The following is a 9,162-nucleotide window of genomic DNA, read 5'->3' on the forward strand; positions in this document are numbered from 1 at the left end:
GGGCGCCTCGGCCTGGTGTGTCCCCCCCCGCCCCCCGGCGGGCCCCGTCCCCTGCCGGATGTCAGGGAGCCAGACGGGCCGCCCCGGCCCCCGGCCCGCTGCGGGCCCCGTACCCTGCCGGATGTCAGGGAGCCAGACGGGCCGCCCCGGCCGTCGCAGCTGAGCTCCTGGCCCGGAACAATGGGGCCATTGAGGGGCTGGAGCTGGAGGTGAGGCCCGGCCGGCCCGGCTGCGGGCTGCGGCCCCCGGCCCGCTGCGGGCCCCGTACCCTGCCGGATGTCAGGGAGCCAGACGGGCCGCCCCGGCCGTCGCAGCTGAGCTCCTGGCCCGGAACAATGGGGCCATTGAGGGGCTGGAGCTGGAGGTGAGGCCCGGCCGGCCCGGCTGCGGGCTGCGGCCAGGGAGGACAGGGAGGACAGCTGAGCCCGCTTGTTCCACCCCAGCCGAGTTATAGCCCAAAATAGGTGCCTGGTGGCCATTTGGAGGCTGGGCCTCTTTGTCCAGAGGCCACGGCTTGTTTGCGCGTGGGGATTTTGTGGAGTATTTATGGCTTGGAGGGGGGGAAGGAAGAAGGGAGCCTGGCAGTTGTGCGAACTTATTTTTATTTGTTTTTTGGTGTTAAAAAGGCAAGACTGCTGGTATTTTTATCCCTGCCCCACACCTTCCCGTAGGTGCTTATGCTTCCTCGCAAGCTGGGCACCTCCGTCCCGGTGCAAGAGCCAGAGGCTCATTCCGCTGGCCGCCGTGATGGCTGGGTGATGGGGATGAGGGGCAGAGAGGAGGAAAGCCCCACGGTGGCATCACAGTGCTCCCAAAAGCCCTCGTCCGTGGCGGGCAGGTGAGAGGGATGGAGAGATGCCATCAACAGCTTGGTGAAGCCACTAAGCTGTCCCCGTTGTACGTGTTTGCCCATCTCCGTGCGCCATGCTGGTCACTAGTCCTGGGCTCCTCTGTGGCTGCCAGAGCCACCTCCTGCCCCGTGGGGTGTGCGTGGGTGTCTGCAGATAGCGCTTCCCCATCTTCCCTCGCCAGACCCCCTCCAATCCGCTTTCCTGGCGCCGAAATGGATGCTGTCTGGCTCTTGTAGACACCGAGCATCTGCTGTGCCCAGTGACTCCAAAAATCGCGCCTCTTCCGTAGCCGTGCATGGATTTAAGGGCTCGACGTGAAGTGTCTGAAGAGGTGGTTGTGGTTCGAGCCCGCTCTGACTCGTGCTGCTGAAAGCGGGGGTTATGTCTGTGTCGGGAGGGGTGTAAAATTAATGCAATGTTTGGATCAGCTCATTAACTAACTGTGCCGGTCCAAATCTTGCCCTTGGAGGCATGTGTGTTGCTGCCAGCGCCATCAACATAAAGACTCTCCCCAGCACAGCCGGGAATAGGATTTGGCCTGTTTATATTCACGGTGCAAAAAGAACCGAAGGATTAATGACTGATTACTTCTCGGGCCAGCGGGAGCCCTGGGTACCCATCTAGTCTGCAGATAAAATGCAGGGCAGACCAAGACAAAGCTTTGCAACAGAATCCTCCCAATTACCTCACCGATCTCCCCGCGTGCCGTAAAATGCACTGTCAGCTCTGCAACCGGCTAGCCAGCGCTCAGCCCGGAGACGAAACACCTCCCAACGCCGCTCCGAGCTGCTAAGCCGCTCTGCGAGGTTTTGGGGAGAAAAGCCTCGATCGTCCCCCCTCCACCTCGCCCCTCTACCTGACCTGGGCATCGTTTGGAGGTGGTTTGGCGGAGCCTTGGCTGGTCCCTACCTGCCTGTACATGTGTCTGAGCATCCTATCGCCCCCCCCCAGCGGAGCCTGCGCGTTGGATGCAGTTTCTATGGTTACTGCAGCTCCCGGGCCTGGGAAGAGCAGTTGGATGCTGGAGCTGGCAGGACCGACGTCTCCCTCTGGATCAGCCAGAAACTTGACAAGGAGTTGGTGTGTGCGGGAGCGACAGAGCGCAGGACAAAGAGAGGAGGAGAGCGGGAGAGAGGGAACCCAGGAGAAAAACCTGGCGTCTGCTGGGTACCGGGGTTGCCCCCAACAGGTTATCCTCCGAACAGGCTTCAAACAGGAAAAAAAAAGGGTGGAGAAAAAAAAAGGGATGATGAGAAAATTGCAGTTCTGGTGCTCACATGAAGGTGACATTTGTTGTAGCATCTCTAACCATCGATTCAGGGATCTAAACACATGGAAGTTTTAACTGCTGCCAGAGCCTGACTATTCTACCCACATTTGTTTTCTCCCAGCCTTACTTTCTTCTTATTTAATTCTTTTAGGGTTTTTTATCCTGATATTTCCCTCCCTACACACGCAGGTTTCCTCCCCATATCTATATATTCCCCTCCTGTTGGTTAGGCTAAAAGTTTAAGGTATGTTCAGCCCTCACCACATGCAGCGTTGGTGCCACTTGGGAATCGATGGGACTTCTTTTGGCCGAGTTTTTCCCCGTCACAGCCTTGCTGCTGCGGCCGTGCTGGCGTCCTGCCGACGGATGCAGGCACCGAGCCGTCTGCCCGGTGCACCAGCGTGCATGGGTGCAAACCTAGTTGGGTGTTTGCATCTGCAGACAGGGACCCTCCTGCCCCATCCTCTCATCTGCCCTGGCCCAGGTACATATGGTGCCTATGAAATTGGATCCAACCTCGTAGGCTGGACTTGCAAGGCCCTTTCTTTCCAGCTCGGCCACTTTGCCTCCTCTAAACTGCTGGCAGACAGGGCAGCACCTCCGAAATGCGTGTGCTGTAATAGGCATCTTGATCCCTGCTGTTATGGACAGGGTGTGGGGACAGGAATGAAAATAATTAGGCCAAAGGCTTGGGCAATGAAAGGCCCTCGTCCTGACCTGCTCAGGAGGTAACTGGGAGCACAGGTCTCCCCATGCTTCCCAGGTGAGGAAGGCTGCTTGCCCAGGGAGCTCTCAGTGAGCCCTGAGCCAGTCAGACTGGCTCTCCTGTCTCCCCAGGGCAGCTCCAAGCGCTGCGGCTCTGTCAGGTGAGGGGTTGCAATGGGTTATGGCTGTCCCTGACTCAGAGAGAAGGCAGGTAGGCAGGTGAAGGATTTGCAGGGTTCTGGCTGTTTCCAGGACTGGCAAGCTGCAAAAAAATCCCTGTAACACCAGGAAACTGCGCCCTGCCTTGTGCACCAGGGTGTCTGTAACCCTGAGCCTCCAGGGTGGAGAAAGGATGGAGCACAAGCATGAGCTGAAGGGCTCTCCTGGGTTTGCACCGGGGGCTCTTGCTGCCCCAAAGCAGCGCTGCCTGGCCTTGCCTGCGTCGCGTGTGGGGCCAGCGGCTCCCGGGACTGCAAGGGTGGCAAGTCTCCTCTGTTTGCAGGGCCAGCCCAGCTCCTTGCCCTCCCTGCAGAGAGGAGAGGTGGCGGTGCCTGGGGAGACGTCGCATGACTTCTCCCGAGCTGTGGCCTAGTTTTGAGGGAGTCGCTGCCCTTCCCTGCCTGTCTGGCCCTTTCCCCTCACCTGCCCCATGCGTTCCAGTTGCCGCTCACATTCCTGCCCTATGCTAGGGCTCCTCGGTGGGCTGAGACCTGATTCACCCAGGCAGAATATCCCTGACTGGTTGGCTGGGCAAGTTCCCAGGTCTTGGGCAAGGTTGGGGATGCTTCTTCAGTGGTGCGGTTGCAGTTGGAAAGGCTCCCTCCCCCCAAGACCATCTGTCTGTGCAGCTGGATGAGGACCAAACGCCTGTGGTCCTGAGCCTTTCTGTCTGGAGCCTGTGCAAACCCCGGGCTGGATACAGAGGGGCTCAGCTCCGTCTTGGGGGTTCCCGTGTCCCAGCAGAGGATCTAGAGGTGATGTCTGCGGCAGCACTGGGCACTGTGTAAGAACCCTGTGTCAAAAGTCATCAGCTCACGTAACAAAAGCCTTCAGCCACTTTTTGGGGTAAAATGTCTTTTTTTTTTTCTTCAGTCACCGGGATTTTCTTCGGGTTGTGTAAAGGCTGATGGAAGCAAAGGCAGAAATGAGCTTCCACCTGATTGAGCCTACTCTCTTTTTTCCCAAGGGTGAGGAAGCTGTTGATGCTGGCATGGATTAGTGGCAAAGGCTGTCGAGCAGAGAGGTAGTGTGATCTCATGGAGCAGAGTAACTCTGAGGAAGCTGGAGCCGTGGCTGGGGCTATAGTACAGCCGTGTTTCTGTAGGAGCCACGTTGTGGAGGTGCCTGAGGGGAGGTCACAGCATCTGCAGCAGTGCTGGACACTTTGCTGGTACAGGACCTATCGATGCTCTGCCTCGCTTGTCTTGGGTCCTGCGTCCTTTGGGTGGGATCAGTCTTTGCAGGGAGGTGGTGAAGCAGAGCAAAAGGCAGGAATTTACCCCAGACCCTGCAGCGCAGACTCCCAGTCCTGCCTTTGCTGGGTTAGCGATGAATGCTGCGGCCCCGTCAGCCAGCACGTTACCCCGGCAATTCCCAGGCCACTGCCATCACCGGAGATGTCGGTGGGAGGCAGAGGACAGGGTGTCTGCAGGCCCCCAGCTCTCTGAATCACCTGCTCAGCCCTTTGGTTGCCGGGACTTGCAGCTGCCTAAGCTGTGTTTACCCTTCCCCGATCCCTTTTCTCCCTTTTCCACAGGCAGATTAAAGCCAGACAAGAAAGGGCAGATGCGGCTCCCCCTCGACAAGTCGCTGCAGGTGAGACGGGAGCTGCTTGGCATGCACACCTGAGCCACCTGGCCCGCCTGCCGCATTAACCATTTTGTGCAGGCGGGCAGGAGCAGCGCTGCAGCGGCGCTGGGCAGCTCGCCAGGGGATGCGTGGGAGCAGGGGCCGGGGGATGCTTCGGGGAGAGGGAACGGCCCCAGCAAGGATCCTCTTCCTGAGGCTGCAGGCGTCAAGTCGAGCCACTCCCAGTCTGGATCGGTGGCTCACGGCAGCTTTTGGAAATGGAGCATCAAGCCTATAGTTTTTATATTTCCCCTCCTCCTGCCTTCCACCTTGCAGAAGGGAGCCCCTGGAGAACCAGGTCCATCTGGGAGGGGGGGGATAGCAGGCAGACCTGCCTGTGCCGGACAGTGAGCAAAGCCTTTCGCATCACTGGGGCTGGGCGAGAAGTGCCAGGTCCGCTTCTGGCCCAGCTCATCGAATGGCTCGTGTCTTCCAGTTGAGCTGGACCCAGACCGGTCCCCATAAGAGGTGTGTCCCGGCTTGATGTCGAAACTGGCCTCCCCTGAGGGAATCACGTTCCCTGAACGGGATCATGCTTGCAACGCCGTCCACGTGCTTTCCTTGGGTTTCAGTGTGCCTGCGTGGGCAGCAGCAGGAGGAACTTCTCGGAGCTGGGTGCAGGTCTTCTGTCTGCAGGAAAGCTGCCTGGAAAGTAGCCTGGTTTTCTGAAAGAACAAAACTTTTACTGGAAATAAGACTTTCCCCTCCAATCTATTTTCCTTGTCATGAAGGAGCAATGGTGACTTCTGTTGAAGGAAACGAAACCTAGTTTTAGTTCCATGTTCTGAGAAATGTTTGAAATACCATGGAGAACATCTCTGGATTGGTTTTGAGCCCAGCCAAAGGGCAAAAGCTCTTGATTGATTTATATTTTGAACCTCTCTCACCCCACTCCAAACCCCCAAAGTGCCTAGCTCCAAGGAGGAATATTTTGCACGTGGGCTAATTTGGGTTAAATTCAAGGCTGTTTTTATTTGCTTCAGGCAAATGTCATTGGCTCCTTTTGGTGTCACTTTGCTGTTCCCAAGTAGGTTCCTGGAGAAACAGTAGGAAGCTGAACATGTACATACATCTCCAAAGCACTCGGGTATTTCCAAGTGATGCAACTTCAGATTCCTTCACCACCTCCCCCCCTTCCCCTTTGCTTCAAAACCCTTTTTTGGCCTCAAAGATCAGCTTGGTGTTTTTGTTTTGTTTTTTTTTTATTATTACTGTTGTAGACTTCTTGAGGCAGAGCCTTGCCTGGTGGGAGGAGGTGGGCAGCCCCGGAGCAAGGGCGGTGCAGGCAGGGTGGCTTCCTGGGAAGGGAGACGCTGACCCTTCTGGGAGACCTTGTTCCAGCCTGTAGGTCCATCTGTGACTCTGGGACCGACTGTGTAATCCTCCCATGGTCAGGACCCATCAGCAGGTGAGAAATAATATCAGATATTTGCATGCTAGCTAAAACCCATGGATCAGGCTGGGGAACATGCTGTTTCATGTGCGAGACCTGTTGCCTTTCCCTGAGGAGACCTCCCGATCTGTGTGTTAGAACAACAGTTTAAGTCATCCCCTGCTCGGATGCTCCATGAAACTTGGCCATTGCTTGCTGGAAGATCCTGGCTTTCTACCTGGCCATCGCTTGGAATTGCGTGTGTCAGCGTGACACCGCAATGTGGCTTCTATCTGGCCGGTGTGTGGATGCTCTGGTGTAAGGTTTTGCTGGCTGAGGCTTTCACGCAGGCTGTTCTCCCCAAAACCTGCACCGTTGCTGAACGTGTGCCAATAAACCAGCCTGGGGAGGGACCGTGCAGGTTTCGCTCATCCTCCAGCCCTGTAACCAACTGGCAGGGATGTCAAACGTGACTTGTCCCTGTAGACGAAGTCATGCTCGACATTGCCATAATTAATCCAATTCCTTGAGGTCGTGGTTCGAACACAACCTAATTGTCTTGGGGAGGCAACATGGTGTCTCCTCGCAGGTGTAGGTACTGTGTGAAACCTGGGAAGCAGCTGAGCTCGGAGGGAGCTTCCGACCCCACGCTCTCCCCCCAGTGCTGGGGACTCCGAGCGAGTGGTTGGGGGCTGCAGTGGAGCTGTGGTTTCATGTGGGGATGTGCCTTTCTGCTGCCCACCGTCCTATGCAGCTCAGTCTCCCCAGGAAGGAAAAATGGAGTAAAAACTTGTTTGCTGCTGGGAAAAGAAGCGAGTGGGAAGGCTGTGTCCTGTGGTTTACTCTAGTGGGACGTGAGACTGTAATGGTGAGCTCAGAGAGGGGAAGGAGAGATGTTTTCCCATCCACAAAAAACTTAAAAGAAAAGAAAAATCCTGCTCCTACTGCATAGGACAAACCCTTCTGAAATAACCTGTCAGAAATTTCCAGCGGGGCTCAGGCTTTCTGAGCCCTGTTCTGGAATAACCGGTGACAGCGTCTCTAGCCCTTGTGTGGGCTGAGGGGACCCAGGTTTCACCCCCTTGATGCTCCACGTGGGACTGACAAGGCTTGCTTGCCCTGAAGGCTCCGTCCTCCGCCAGGCAGACCTCGGTGGACGTTTCCTGGGGTCCCATTGTTCCCCATGAAATCTCTTGTTTTCATCGTGATGAAACAAGGCGGCTGGGGTCATGTTGTCCCCACTGGCTCTGCCCCTTGCAAAGAGGCACGCTTGGTGGAAGAGGCGGGGAACTCCAGCGTCTTGGTTCTCTGTTTTCTCTGCTTGGAGACAGACGGGGTTTTATTTCCTGAGCAGCAGGGCAGTGGCCTGTGCTTTGAGCCCTCGGACTGATTTTGTACACGAGCATAGGTGTAGGGCCCCGATCTTGCCATTCCTCCTGCTGCCACGCTCCTAAAGCCCTCGGGGGAAGGAGTTTGGGCTCCCTGTTTGCAGGGAACAAGAGTCCCGGTGCTGAGGCTGGGATGTGAAACAAGCCGAGCGTTTTGTTTTGTAGCTCTGTACATGGCAGCGTGGCTAAACGCAGAGGCAGATTTCAAGGCATGGTCGTTTAACTACACTGGGAACATCTGATTCCAGGCATGCTTATTTCACAGATTTTAGTTGCACATTTCCTGGGCAACAGTTTTGCAAATGTAATTCTCCAGGTAGGCTTTGGGGGGCCGAGGGCAGCGAGTGCAGCTGGGACGGCACTGGGTGAGCGCTTGCTAGCGAAAGAACATGAAAGCCGCTTCCCCCTGCGCCTTGTGGCTTTGGTGTTGTTTTGTTTTCCCTCTTCAAATGAAGAGTCAGAAAACATCTGAGACCAATACCCGGATAGAGTGGGAGGAAAGGGAGATTTTAAAGTCCTGGTTAAGTTAATGGGAGTCTCTTCCTACATGGATTTGCTGTTGTAGCTTGGCTCTGGTTTATTTGCAGGGAGCACGGTTTGGCTCCCACTGTCTTCAGCAGAAGCAAAGCTGGACCAAAGGGGCCCTCAGTGCAAGTCAGCTTCCCCGTAAGGGAGGGTCGAGCTTTATCTCTTAATGGGCCCGTTCTGTTGCCTGTTAGTGGGTCAAATTTTGGAGCTCTGACTCAGCCTGAACTTTCAGTGGCTTTTGCACCTGGAGATTTAAATATCTGTCTGCAGGGGAGGTGAACACCAAACTGCATCCCTAGCTGCAACTCCTTAAGATGTTACCTCCCCCTTTACCCCCTCCAGCTGTTTATTATTTCCCTGCTGCTGCTGCCTACCACCTCCACGGTGAGTCAGAAGAATGGGACATGAATGCTCCCACCTCAGCTGCTTCAGTACAAAGTCTGGCAGCGGCTTCCTTTCAGCTGCTGGGGAAAGGGGGTTTAGGCAAAGATGCCAGCCTTTGCCCAGGAGCCATGGAGGAGAGCACGAGAGCTGTTCCACCGACGCCGCGCTGGCAGCAGGAGCCTCTGGCACAAGCGAGCAGATGAACAAGCTGCCGGGGATGGCAGCGGTGGTGATAACATCTGGACCCACCCGACGAGAGCACATCTCCCCATGCTGTAAGTGCAGGGTTGGGACCTTTCGCTGCTGAGCCGCCTCTGCTCCCACTGAGTTCAGCAAGAGTTCAGGGTGCTCAGCTTCTCGCAGGAGTGGGGTCGTGCAAGCCGCAAGCGTTGGTTTTGATAGGAGCTGCGCCCAAGGGAGCGCGCTGGGACTGCTGCCTGCCGGGCTGGGCGAGTCCCTTTGGGATGGCTCCTGCCAAGTTTGCAGATACAGCCTATTCCAATGCAAGAGGGAGTCCGCTGGAGCCAGCTGTTGAGCTGCAGAGCTCTTCCTGGGATGGAGGGGGTGGCTAAAAAGCCACAAATAGCCTTGAAAAAAGAGTAGCTGTAAAAGCCAGAGAGTCCCAGGGGAGCTGGAGCCTCCCCCGACCTCCCTTTGCTGGCTGGCAGGGGGCTGCGAGCGAAGCACCCCCATAGCTCCACGCAGGGCTCCGTGGTGGAGACGGCGGCATCGCCTTGCCGCAGCCAGGGAGGCATCGCTGCTCTGCCAGCTCCCTCTTCCCTCCCTTTCATCGCTCTTTCCTCCTCCCGTGGCCCC

This window comes from Aptenodytes forsteri, unplaced genomic scaffold (assembly GCF_000699145.1).
Source record: "Aptenodytes forsteri isolate BGI_AS27 unplaced genomic scaffold, ASM69914v1 Scaffold136, whole genome shotgun sequence".
NCBI lineage: Eukaryota > Metazoa > Chordata > Aves > Sphenisciformes > Spheniscidae > Aptenodytes > Aptenodytes forsteri.